Genomic DNA, 13,374 nt, shown 5'->3' on the forward strand with positions numbered 1-13,374 from the left:
CAGGGGAAGCTCAACTTGTCGGCGAAATGCTTACCGTATTTACTCGAATATAACTTGCCCTGGCGTATAACTCACACCCCTGATTTTACTTAACAAAAAAAGACATCAAAAAGTTTTGCATATAATCTCACACACGAAAAATGTTCAAACATGTTCACGTCGAGGCGTCACTTACTCCCCCCCCCCCTCGGTTAAAAACACGCCCTCCCCAAAGCCAGTATACTGCAGATGCAAGAAAAACAAGTGTAGTTTTATTGTATCCCTGAATAAGGTACAGAGGCTTTTGCATTCCGTGTAATATATTTCTCAACAAATAGTGTGATTCATTAGTTAGCGCTGTTTTTATTTAAGCTGTCTCTAATTGCACTATTATTGTTCCCTCCCACAGAAACTTGAGTCTGTTGTACAGACTCAAGTCAACAACCGTGCTTCCGTGCAACCATATGTTGCGCTGAAACACAGTATCTAACTAAAAACGTCCAATTTTTCAATTACATGAAATAAGTGTTTGTTTTATTACATTTGAAATTCTCGATGTCATTATGACAGATCCCAAAAACTAACTTCAAATAAAATTCTACCACGAATAAACATGCCATATAATTACGGTGACCAAACGACTTTTATTTAAGAGGAAGTCCTTTATTTCACTGCTCTGTCTTTTAGATTTATTTTTTCTAAAATGGCCATTTGTCCTTTATTTTGTGAATTGAAATGGTAAATTGAATATTAATGCCAACATATTTAAAGATGCAATTCATAAATTTGGAAATGGAAGTACAGTAGGACCTCCGTATCCGCAGTTCCACTTATCCGCGTCAATCCCGGTCCGACTTACGAAACTTTCATAGCCTCTACAAACATTCGGCTTTGATAATGTTGGATCTAATATCCACTTTGCTTATATAATTTTACATCGCCGAAATGAAGCCGTACGCTCTTTCTTTTAGTAATAGACAGTTCGGCTGATCGCAGAGATTGTCCATCACCAGGGCAACTCGTTGCAAAGGTGGAAAAAGCTCCACACTTCTGAGGTTGATAAGATTCCATTCACATTCAGATAACTTTATTAAAGTATGTTGTTATAACTGTTATGTTTTATTATTAGTTATTGTTGTTAATCTCTTACTGTGCGTAAAATCCGCGGAAGACGATGGAACCAAATTCCGCGGATACGGGGGGGGGGATCTACTGTATTTGAATGGGTCCTTCCCTCTGCGGGCGAAGATCGAGGAAAGTGTTTTGGTCATATCCAGTCACTGGAACTTAAATATAAATGACGGCGAACTATTTGATGAAGTTTCGTATATTAAAAGTTATGTCACCAGTGAAAAGACCAAATATGGCGGCAAAGGTTGGTCGATTGGTAGAGCCTCTACTACTAAGGGCTCAGTTAAGTAAGTTTGAGCGAGGTTAGTATTTGGAAGGGTACCAATCGTTCAATGCTGTTGGCACACTCTCCCTCGATGAGTCTTTGGACTCCCTGGAGGTGTCTAATAATACAATGGTGTAGTAGGGTTGAATATTTTAAATATTTCAGATAAATATGTATCGTTTAAAAACATTTTAAAAATCGTTGAATTTTGCTTATGCCCCCCTGGATCTATTGCCTCCCCATTGAACAAGTATTTTCATTAGAGAAAAATATGTGGACCAGTGGAAAAAAAAAACAATTAAAAATCGAAACATTGAAAGCATGCATTTCTACCAAATGGAACTTTGACATGAATTGAATACAGTTTTATGAATTTTTAAAACACAAACCCGATTTATTAAAAAAAAGTTCATATCAAAATTTTAGTGAAACAAATAAACGCAACCTTTTTTTAAAATTTATTATGAAACAATTTCTGATTTGTCCTTTTGCGCGTGTGAGTTCGCTTGCCAGCTCAAACGCAAACAAGCAGGAATAAAATTTTACCAAGTGTTGAAACTTTGTGTAAGTTCAGCACGCTGGTAATGAGAAGTTCCGTCGGAACGATAAATAACATAACACCGCGTCGTGAATGTGTTAAAACTAGGAAATATAACACCGCGTCGTGAATGTGTTAAAACTAGGAAATATTTAGTGAATGTCCTTATGAAAGTTTCAGATGTTATGGAATTCGGTTGAAGAGAATTAGCATTTAAACTCAACACTTGTCGGTTGCTTTTGTCGTTGGTTCGCGTGATCTTTTGTTATTACCGCACCAATCATATGCACGTCTTCATAGCTGCTCATTCGTGTAAAACAAAATTTAACTTGTACGCATTGTAATAATTAAAAAAGTTGAATAATTTATAAGCGTATAAAAGGATATCACCTGTAAATCGTTGACGTGCCAGCAAAATTCTCGGACGTGCCACCTCTGGCACGCGTGCCATAAGTTCACCATCTATGCTCTAGGACATAGATAGCGAACCTATGGCAAATTCTTGCAGTTTCTAGATTCGGCTATGAAATAATGTTGGATTCGATATTCACTTAATTTTTACCATCATGAATTATATTTGCAATGTTTGTTCTTTATTTGTTTTGCATTTTAGCACATACTAGTAATGAATGTATTTCTCAGATATACCGCTTCCTACGCTGCAAAATTACCACCGCGACCTCCCGAGTGTTAATTACCTCGCTGATCTGACAGATACTTTTAGCACATACTAGTAATGAATTTTGCAGCGTAGGACGCGTTATATCTGAGAGATAACATTCATTACTAGTATGTGCTCAAATGCAAAAAAATAAATAAACAAACACTGCAAATATAAGAAGTATCGGTCAGATCAGCTGCGAGCTGATCTAACAGATACTATTAGTAATGTACATACTAGTAATGAATATATCTCTCAGATATACTGCAACCTACGCTGCAAGCTCCCGATGGTTAACGCTCGGGAGGTCGCGGTGGTAATTTTGCAGTGTTGGACGCGTTATATCTGAGAGATAACATTCATTACTAGTATGTGTTAAAATGCAAAAAAAAATAAAGAACAAACACTGCAAATATAATACATGATGGCACAAATTAAGTGAATATTGAATCCAACATTATTTCATAGCCGAATATAGAAACTACAAGAGTTTCGTGCCGAATATTTAGTTTCTATATATAAATATATAGAAATATAATATTATATATATATATAATAATTATATATATATATAAATTATTATTATAATATATATAATAATAATTATATATATATAAAATATATATATGTAGAAAGTATTTTTACCTTGGGTATATAAATATTAAAATTGCTTGGTATCTTTAACAAAATATATATATTATATATATATATAATAAACGTTTAGTTTCTATATATATATATATATATAGAAACTAAACGTTTCAGCGAATGCAAGCATAAGTAGTGCCATACTGGGCAACTCGGAGCAAAGGTGGAGCAAGCTGAAGAACTCTGTCATCAGTATTTTCCATAAATCTAAAGCGCATCTCCTAGATCAGCAAACTTTTCAGACGGAAGAGCCAAACCAGTCCCTCACAACAATTTAAAAATTATTCGAGAGCCATAAATATATTTTTACAAATAAGGAAAATTTAAAGTAATATATAACAAGTTATAATATTAATTATATTCTTTATTAAATCACCATTATGTGAATAAAATCCTTTAAAAATTTTATAAATGAAACTATGATAGATTTATTTTCATTTTCAATTTTACTTCAGAGCCACATGTAGGTACCCAAAGAGCCGCAGTTTGCCGAACCCCGTCCTAGAGGATATGTACGATAAAAAAATAAGCCTTTGGCTATTTCAGTAATACATGATGGTTTAATTATTTTCAGTTACAATCTAGAAATTATTAAACAAAGAATAAAAAACAACTAAAATATACCATACTGACATCGGCGGTCGCAGTATCTTTCAGATAACATTTACTGTTAAACATCATAAACCTTTACAAAACATGTTAAACCAAACTGACAGCAAAAAAAAAAGTGCGGAATATCGTAACATACCAATGGACAGCTATTTATGACCTAATTCAACTCCCGAGTGTCAAAATATAATGCTATCTTTTGATTACAATGGAAGGGATAGCGCGAACGCAGTCCCCACTACCAAAAATTCCACACTCCATCTATCCCAGTTTGGGAAAGTGGCAGAAGTCAACCAGCCCGTGTGTGCAATGGGTCAGTCTCTTTCTGGGCAAACTTCCTTGAAGATCAAAGTTTTGCCAGCGCCAGGTAAGTATGCTAAAAGTATCCGAACTACACCTATACTATAAACATTATATAAATTAAAAATTGGTGTTTTAAAGGAAAAAAGCATTCTCTTTTTTTATTTTTTGTGTTTTGTAAGAATTTTTCATTTATGTTATTTATATTAAAAGTTAAAAAATTATTTTATTAGTATTTTTAAATTTAGAATTAAAAAGGAAAGCGTATTAAATTGCGCTAGTTTAGATTTTCGCTTGCAGTATAAAATACAGTAATTTCTCCCTTATCCACGGATTCGCTATCCGCGGTTTCAGTTATTCGCGGGCAACCCTAGTCTGAAGATATTAAATGGAAAATTCTGGAAATAAACAACTTATAATTCGGCAAATCGATAATGACGGAAAAGTGGATATTAGATCCAACATTATTTCAAAGCCGAATGTTTCTAGAAACTATGAAAGTTTGGTAAGTTGACCTGAGAGCTTACTAGAATACAATCATCGGCAACACCCGAGTTGCCTTAGCTACTTAAAGAAGGGCTTCGTATCAAATAGTAATTCATTACATAATTTCGGTGCATCGTCATCAATGAATCTTTAATGAGCAATTACTTATTTTCTTATATTTTTATTAGTTCTTCGCAACTCTAGCAAGTGTGACTAACGAGGCTTTTGGGCTCTCTTACCCAGAAGAATATCAAAATTCATTTCTCGTTTTTTTTATTGGAAACCAGGTTTGACAAATGCTTCCTTAAGTGCATCATTAACGAGGGATTGTTTTCTCAGAAATAGCTAAAGCTATGGATAGGGGGATGGCATATAAAAAGTTCATTACTGCCACAAAAAAGAAATGTTTATTAATTTCCATTTGGTCGTAAATATAATCCCAGGCTTCAAGAGAACAGAGGAGAATTCGTTCCACGCTTTTCCCTTGGTTCTCCTAATTATATACGCCATCATCCAACAAGAGAGGAAAAAAGACTATGGTCGGAAAAACCAAAAATTAATATCAGGTATCGTCTGTATAGGATTTAACGAATGCAACAATACTGCAGGTGTATGCTCAACAATACTGCGCGTGAATGCATAAATCGTGTACTAGATAGGAATATTGCTATTTATTATACCTTGCATTCTCTTAAGTCTTAAACCATAAAGTATTAATAATAAAGTCATAAATAATGAAGTATTAATTTATCTTAACTATTAAATATATAATTACGTTTAAAGTCAAATTATATTGAATATTATATAAACAGATGTTTAATCATTGCCTTAATATCTATGCATGTCTCAAGGTACCTAGGATACTTTTTAACATTGCAAAATGATAAAGATGGGCATGAGAATAGACTCAGAACTATGGAAAAAATCTCAAAACTGAAAACCTCGAACTGGCGAATCCATACTTGTCATAAAATGAACAAGCTGAAGGAAATTTGCATGGCACAATGAGACTTAAGTATTAGCAGTAAATAAAGAGCGTTAAAAATAGTGATTGAATCAACATAAAACTAGTTTATTATTTGGTCCAATTCGATTCCAGAAAGCAGATTTCATTCTTCATTTGAAAACAAAGACAACCACAAGATTGTTATTTTAAATGATGTCGTGTTGACATACATAATTTATTTGAAATCATTTATTACGTATTATAAAATAAAAATAAAAAACTGCGTTTCCTTGCGAACTCGAAGAATATTTCAAGTTCAAGTGACGATCTCATACAGAGATGGTCGTTTTTTTCCTCCTTTCAAAAACAGACAAACCGTCCAGATAATCGACACATTCATAAACGTAGTATCCTATGTGGATACTACATTTATAAATTGATCGCCCTATCATATGATTAATCGCTCTAACAAAGCATTAATTATGTTTTATACGGAGTGCTTTCTGAACTGTGACCGAAAATTGCCATTTAAATAAATAAATAACATAATCAAAGCCCGCACACGAACGATATTAATGTACTATAGCTTTGCAATTTTTCCCGGATAGAAGTCATTTATAAAAAAATAAATTAATTAATTAAGAGTATAATAATATTAGGATTTTTTTAAAATTTAATTTAATTTTTTTTTTTTTTTTTTTTTTTGTGGTCGTCTTATAAGACACTTAATGTTAGAATCGTGGGAATTGTACAGGAATACCTTCTTATTATGAGCCTTGCTTTGGTTAATGTTACGAACCAGAATAGTTTTTTAAAAAAAGTTACTTTCATATTTGATATCTTAATTCTTCTTTCAACGTATATCCGAGAATGTGCATAATTGTATTATGTCTCAAAAACCGAGTTGTTCACTCTAGTCCGAGAGTATTTTAGGTGTATTCTACGTTTGTATTCTAAGTTTACACTCCACGTAAAAGTAGGTTTAGACGAAGTGTAAACGTAGCTACCGTTATGCCGTGTAACTTTGCAAAAATTTATAAATTGTCACAAAGCTAAATGGCATAATGAAAGACCGCTATTTCTCGATAGAATATAAAAATAAATAAATAAAAAGGCTAATTAAAAATTATATCGGGAATCAATTTAAAGCTATTTTATATTTGTTATTTGGAATGGTCCAGCACGTGGCACATGTTTTCAAAGACAAAAACATCCCATAATGATATGAATTGCTGTGAAAGACGACTTTGCTAATACAATTTGGGGGGGGGGGGATGTGTGCGATTATTTTATTATCGTATTAGGAATATAACAGAATATCAAAGCACTCCTTTCTTGATTTGCTGTGATGCCCTCAGTGATTCGAAATTACACTACAAGAAAGTACAGGTGGGTGAACGTTCAAGTTTGAGACATAATCGTTTAGCCCAGTGTTTTCACACATTCTTGGCCGATCCACAATAAAAAATACATTTACATTTCGACCCAACACATACACACATACAATATACATATTGTGTGTGTGTTATCAATACTCTCGGGGTACCGAGAAGGTATACTCTGAAGGGATGAGGTTGTACAATACAGGGCAACTCGTAGAAAAGGTGGAGCAAGCGCTTCACATCCTTCCAGAAAACAGGTTATCTTGTGGCCAGTATTAGATATTAAGCTTACAAGAAATACTAGATTCAGCCAAAACGTAGTAAAACGAAGAGTGTGGTATATGTTCTTATAAGGGGCCCATCAGTCCCTAAGATATTAAACTGATAATAAAACTAGCAAGGCCTTGTAGGTAATGGAAATACTGGATAGCTTCATTACTACTAAGCTTTGCTATTATCTGACATGATATCATCTGATTTTGGAGCCTCCGTAGCTCAGTCAGTATAGACGAAGCCCTTTGGTTGGAATGACCCGGGTTCGATTCCCGTCCAAGATGTGAGGAGCCTTTCTAGATGTGATCCGATAAAGGAGAGTTCCGTGAACACGCACACACACATCTACAGACATAGGATACCCCGGAGGCTAACCACTTATCCTCGAAGAGGTTTCGGTTTCGAATCGTAATAGGCCATGCCTAATACAAACGTAACAGGTCACTAGACCTAAAATACTTGAAAGGAGGAGGATCATGTCGCTTGCATTGTTACGAGTTGCCCCGGTATCCTTCCTACAACAGACACCATGCTGCAAATGTAAGAAAAACAAGTAGATTTATTGTACTACTAAATACAATACGCACACAATTAGAGTCTGTGTACTATATGTATCGACAATTTCTGTGAATTGAAGACACTGGAATGAAAAAAGAGATCCTTCTCCCTCCCACAGCTATACATCATCATGAACACAATACTAATTTTACAATTAATGTAAAAATATAATCGAAAAGATTCGAACTAGCATGCCGTATGTATTTACGGCTTTCTCAAAATGCTCCTTCTCAAAGCGGAAGGGACATAAATATACCTCTAGAAGTTAATCGCGGGATGTGACACTGTCCGACGGATCGTGATCCACAGTTTGGAAACACACTGATTTAGCTTAATAAACAGTGTCAGAAGGTTTCAAAGGCTTTAATGATCAGAGAACTTTTCTACTCTTTGCAAACTAAGTCCAATTAAGCAGTGACGGGATTCTTTTTCGCAAAACACACAGACCTCTTTGAGTATACTCACGAAACTCCCAGAGATTCCAGCCTCATCTTAGTTGTCGGATACTGATCCGACAACTAGCTATATTCATTGAAATCATATGACAAAGTTCATCATCGCTTTTAAACGCCTCTGAGTCGAATTCGCCATTTTATCCGTAATATCTTGCACAGTGTTCTCTTGCAATGCTCTGCCGCTGTCCTTTGTGTCGGCTGTCTACGTCACTGAGTTAACGAAGCCACATTCGATCGTGCACCATCGATCGTTGTAACCGAAAGCAATGCAAACTGTGTCACGTGGAGTCAAACTAGGTCATGAGAGCTGATATAAAGCTCGAAAGTTACGGCGAATGTATGACACGTTTGATTCTGCACCGCTAGAATGGAGAAGGCAATCTCAATTATCCGGGGTGTACTGGGGTGGCTTGATTTCCTCGCATTTATTATTCTCTCCTTTAGGATCGTGGCATCGTTTAACCTTGGAGGCAATTAGCATCGAATTAATTGGATCCAGCTTTTACCTCTGAAACATTCCTATTTACCAATGTATTAATTCTAGACGAAGCAGTACATACCACTAATATCCTGCGTGAAAGATGCAAGTAATTAGTACAGATTAGGCCTAGTGGCTAGAAATAACACGCGCCATTCTCCTGTGCTCATTGGAAAATCCAATCTTAGCCTTCGTCTCTAGCTGTTCTGCATGAGTCGTTAGATGGATTCTTTTTAAGATTTGTTACGGTAAAAATGTTTAAAGTTAAAAGTAAAATGTACTTTTTCAGTATTAAAAATCATCTGTCGACGTGTGTTTGCTTGATTTATTTATTTATGGTAAATATCCGAATAAATTATTTGAAATAATTGAATATAAAAAAAAAAGAAAAGAGGGAAACAGTTATAATATGCAATGCTATATTATATTAATGATACTAAACACTCTCGAAACGGAGCAGAATTAGAAAAACAAATTGTTTATAACATATTTTTCTTCAAACAAAAGTGATTAAATCCTGATTCGTAAAGAAAACTAACTGCATCTTCAGAAGAATGTAAACACTTTGAAGATGGTAGCGAAAATCGAAATGAATCGTATTTAATCAACAAAGTGAATCACTTTACTCATCGGAAAATAGGTAGATGTAAATTAAGCCATTTCATTTTTAAAATAAAAATAATAATTTTGCCAAATGTTATCCACAAATAGAAATCTCACACGTGTGTATTCCAAGTAAACAATGGCATGTTAATTCTCGCACACGATAAGTTATTAATTCAATTTTTCGAACATAGAAGTTATAGCTACATCACAATTCAGCAAAAACGCGAAATTTTAATATCTAAACTGAATTAATGTATTTTTGTTATATTTCATTCTTATTCTATTCACAGTTTGATGACAGCTGATGTTCTTAATCTAAATAAATGTATTCAACACCAAGTAAATGTAATAATTTAGCGTTGAATTTAAATTAAAAACTGCTGAATGTATAAGTTTATTTACATTTAAAAATAGATTATGTGTTTATTTAATAAAATACATACCCTATTATTTATTCAACAAATAAAATATGTTTCATTATATTTTATTTATGATAATAATTTTATTATATTGATAAGTTATTTTTTCTTCTTTTACAATACAATGTGTTATATGGTTATGTTATATCATCGAGATATTAAAATACCATTGTTCTCTTATAAATTTAATGCGATTTATATGGAGTTGTTCTGTGTGTGTGTGGGGGAGGGGGGGGACTTTATATACGAGGTTTAACCCTGGGGGGAGCTAATATAGCGAAACTAGCATAATTGCGTAATTCATAGAAAATCAATTTTTGCTTTGGAGATCCATGTATCATTATCAGAGGTAAGAAGTGGAGTCAAATTTTTTTCAGAAAATTAAAACTGGACTCTTTTAGTAGTGCCAGAAAACGTTTATATTTATTTATAAATATATATATATATAATATATAAATAAAATATATATAAATAAAATATATAAAATAAAATATAAAATACAACTCAGCTAATCGAAAGCAAAATGTGCACCAATTACACGCGATGTAACTTCCGTCTATTGAAGGCAGAAATACGTATATCACGTTTTAACCTGTAATAATACTACTTTTTTTTAACGTTTAGTATTAGCAACATTGCAATAATGTCGCCGACAAGAGAAGTTCCCAAACATGAACTTTTTCAAGCACACGTTATTCTTTTTTTTTCTCTTATATTTAAACATATATACTACAAAAATGGGTGTATAAGCAAACTACATATCTGTAAAGTAAATTGAAAATAAACCAAAATAACTTACAAATTAATTATTATATATCTCATTTGTATTTTATAAGAATAATAATAATGTTGACAGAGAGATGTTAAAAAATATAAATTTTTTTAAGAAATGTCTTTTTCCTCTCATATTGGTAATCGTGTTATAAATTAGTAACGTTAACAAAGATAGATAACTTTAAAGTAAATTCAAAAGTTAATTTAAGTTTGCATATGAATTGGCGTATTGACTACATAATAGTTTTTAACAAGCTAAGAATATATCTAATATAAAGAATAATGAATATTATTTAATATATTTCTATTTATGGATTTGCAGAAGCAATAATATCTCAGTAAAAAAAAAAATACTCCCAACACTGACATTGACAATACGTTTAGTGGGCAGGAAAACAATTAAAATGATTGGAAATCCTTCTCTAGAAACCAAATAGTATATTATAAACTTCATGAAATAACACGATTTATTATTATTATTTTTTCTGCCATAATTTTATATAACATGCGAAAGGAAAGTAGTCATTCTATAGTAGTTTCAAAAACTGTTAAACAGAATAATGATGTTCCGTGAAAAATCGTAATTAATAATTAAAAAATAATAATAATAATAAATATTTTGAATATTTGTAGGGTACATCATTTTTGTATCATTGTAATTTTTAACATTTTTTTCAGTTATTAATATACTGGCAGAGACTAATAACCGAATAGGCCGTGGAACACTTTATTTTGGCTGGCTCTCCATAGAGGTGATGACCCACGATAAAGTAGCAGGTCTAATATAGTATGCGTATGCGATTTAGCTTGGAGTACGGGTTGAGAGCGGGGGGGGGGGGAGAAATGATCGGTTGGATGAAAGTCCCTGATACTTTCTTTCCTGTTTACACAGTACTGGCTGCGCAGTGAGGACTGTCTTCAGAATTACGCAATTATCTCTGTAGGTAGTGCGGAAAACAAGTAAGCATAACTAACTAAACTCGCTTTCTTATATAAATATTTTTAGTAATTATCAGTATTTCTAAATATTATTTAAATATAAGTGTTCCATAAATATATCGTGAGATGAAGAATATTCCGTGACTAAACAAGTTAAGGAAACGCTGTAATCGAGTAATAAGTTCCTTATTCACTTCGTATATTTGCGTTAAAACTCATTACTATTTTCTGCAAATATTAATTATTCATTAAAAACTATTATGTAAGTGAAATTCTAAATTATTATAAAAAGTAATTATTAAATATAACTAGAAAGATTTTTAAATTTTATTAATATTTTAATACACCTCTTTTATTAAACACATGCATTCAAATATATATCGGGAAAAGACTGAAATGCTTCCTAATTCCATGTTTGAATACATCTCGAGTCAGCAGCATTATGAATGTTGCTAGTAGTTATAATTTACATAAAATTTATAATATAATATAATATAATTTATAACAAACAAAGATATAATAATAATAATAATATAATATAATATAATATATAATATATAATAAGTTCACCGTAAACAACTCATGGGCTAAGAGTACCTAAACCCGTGCAGGCGATGATCTGCGTATAACCCTGGACTCCCCGAAAACAACCACCAAGAGCCAACTGTTGATTGGAAGACTTATCAAATATATAGTATGTATTATATTATGTACCATATTCTTACAATAAAGTAAGCTAGAGAAAAGAAAATGTTATAGGAAATCATATAGTATGTATTATATTATGTACTATATTCTTACAATAAAGTAAGCTAGAGAAAAGAAAATGTTATAGGAAATCATAAGGAAGTGAAAATACTGTATTTATTGATACCGTAAGTTCACGTCGTCTGTTTACAAGATGCATCGTATGTCTGTCAGTTCCTACATATAAGATAATACTCGTATTGTCATATATGATACAAAACACTAGGTGTAGAAAGTTTTTAAATTCGGGATTAATATACGTTAAAGATATCAAGCTATTTTAAATATAAACTTGGTTTTAATCCATTTCCCAAGTAATTAAAACCAGGTTTATATTTAAAATAGCTTGGTATCTTTAACGTATATTATACGTTAAAGATACCAAGATGAGAGATAGATCAAGATGAGAAAGATCAAGATGAGAGAAAGATCAAGATGAGAGATAGATGTAGAAAGTTTTTTAACTTTCTACATCTATCTCTCATCTTGATCGTTTTTTAACTTCGGTTATACCGAAGTTAAAAAACTTTCTACATCTATCTCTCATCTTGAGAATTTTATATAATAAGGTCAAAGCACCTTATGGAAACTTGTTTTGGTAAAATATTTATAAGTTCTGTATTACTTAAAACTTGGTATTTTTAGCCTGGCTTCCACTGATGAGACCTCAATAAAGGTCGAAACTGGTCTGGGTAGTGGTCCCTTGCCTTTAATGCATAGCATCATACATCTCCTGTAGGAGATGGGCTTTGCATTAAAGGTAAATATCAAGAATAGAGATCAGAGCTTATTCCACCTTTACCACGAGTTGCCTAAGACTTGCACTACGTATGGGTCAGTTAGACTGGCACTACTTGCAGGAGCAAACTTGACTTACTTGTGTGTTTGCTTTGGGAAATGGATTAAAAAAAAAAATAAATTTTGTGAGTTCAACGTATCTCATCATTGGCCTGTGGAGTAAGATAGGCTGAGATTCAGCAGATAGTAGGAGAGGAAATAAAGATAGAGTGCATAGTAGTAGAGTAGATGAAAGAGGCCTCAGCTGACCTGTTTTAGCTGTTGACCCCCCAGGGGTGCTTCTAAAACGGTCGTTGATTTTTCACTTTTAAAAAGGAAAAATCCTGAAAAGGAAAAAAAAAGGAGAGACTAAGCAAATTTAACAAGTGTAAATAAATCTAAA

General features: G+C 32.8%; 1 protein-coding gene and 1 non-coding gene across 2 annotated transcripts in view; both read right to left on the reverse strand.

The window, feature by feature from the left end:
- Nucleotides 1-13,374, reverse strand: part of LOC150100475 (uncharacterized) — a 177,607-nt gene that overhangs the window by 93,424 nt on the left and 70,809 nt on the right. The gene's annotated exons all lie outside the window — the stretch shown is intronic.
- On the reverse strand, nt 4,044-4,206 carry LOC150100476 (U1 spliceosomal RNA). The gene has a single exon (XR_016549317.1). It is a non-coding gene; the product is annotated as a U1 spliceosomal RNA (small nuclear RNA).

This window comes from Typopeltis vanoorti, chromosome 13 (genome assembly GCF_054136105.1).
Source record: "Typopeltis vanoorti isolate ZY-2024b chromosome 13, IOZ_Tvanoo_1.0, whole genome shotgun sequence".
Taxonomy (NCBI): Eukaryota; Metazoa; Arthropoda; class Arachnida; order Uropygi; family Thelyphonidae; genus Typopeltis; species Typopeltis vanoorti.